Source organism: Frankliniella occidentalis, unplaced genomic scaffold (genome assembly GCF_000697945.3).
Source record: "Frankliniella occidentalis isolate FOCC.00 unplaced genomic scaffold, Focc_3.1 Scaffold290, whole genome shotgun sequence".
Lineage (NCBI taxonomy): Eukaryota > Metazoa > Arthropoda > Insecta > Thysanoptera > Thripidae > Frankliniella > Frankliniella occidentalis.
In genome coordinates, this window is record NW_026267416.1 from 115,389 (window position 1) to 115,866 (window position 478).

Sequence of the window (478 nt, forward strand, 5' to 3'; positions counted from 1 at the left end):
GGCGGAACCCGTACAGGATCACACACATGGGATGTCACCATTGCGGCCGATGACCAGGATCACTCCCCCCCCCCCTCCGGTTCACCAAGAGGAAAGGGGACTTTCCAGCGTGTCTCCAGCACAGCGCCCTGGTGCTTCACTTCTCCACCACTGCCAGTGCGTTATCTCCCCATGCTGTGCTGTGTTGGTGACGCGTGACACTTGTCCATGCTGTCACTGGACGGGGACACATCCTCCCTCCTGGATGTCTCTCGGCCGACTCCCCGCGAGGCGTTTCTGTTTCATTCATTTTCGTTCCACTTTTCATTATCTGCGCGTGCCGCGCGGCCAGGTCAGGTCGGAGGACGCATGGGCGGGCGGGCGCGGCACGGCGCTCTGTACACCATCACACTACACTGCGGCGGGAGGTGAGGGGCGGCGAGGGGCGGTGAGGGGCGGCGGCGGGAGGAGCAGGAAACTTGAGGCGCGGCGGCGGCAG

General features: G+C 64.2%; 1 protein-coding gene across 1 annotated transcript in view; it reads left to right on the plus strand.

Moving 5' to 3' along the window:
• LOC113205836 (uncharacterized) overlaps positions 1 to 478 on the plus strand; it is a 43,965-nt gene that overhangs the window by 37,120 nt on the left and 6,367 nt on the right. The gene's annotated exons all lie outside the window — the stretch shown is intronic.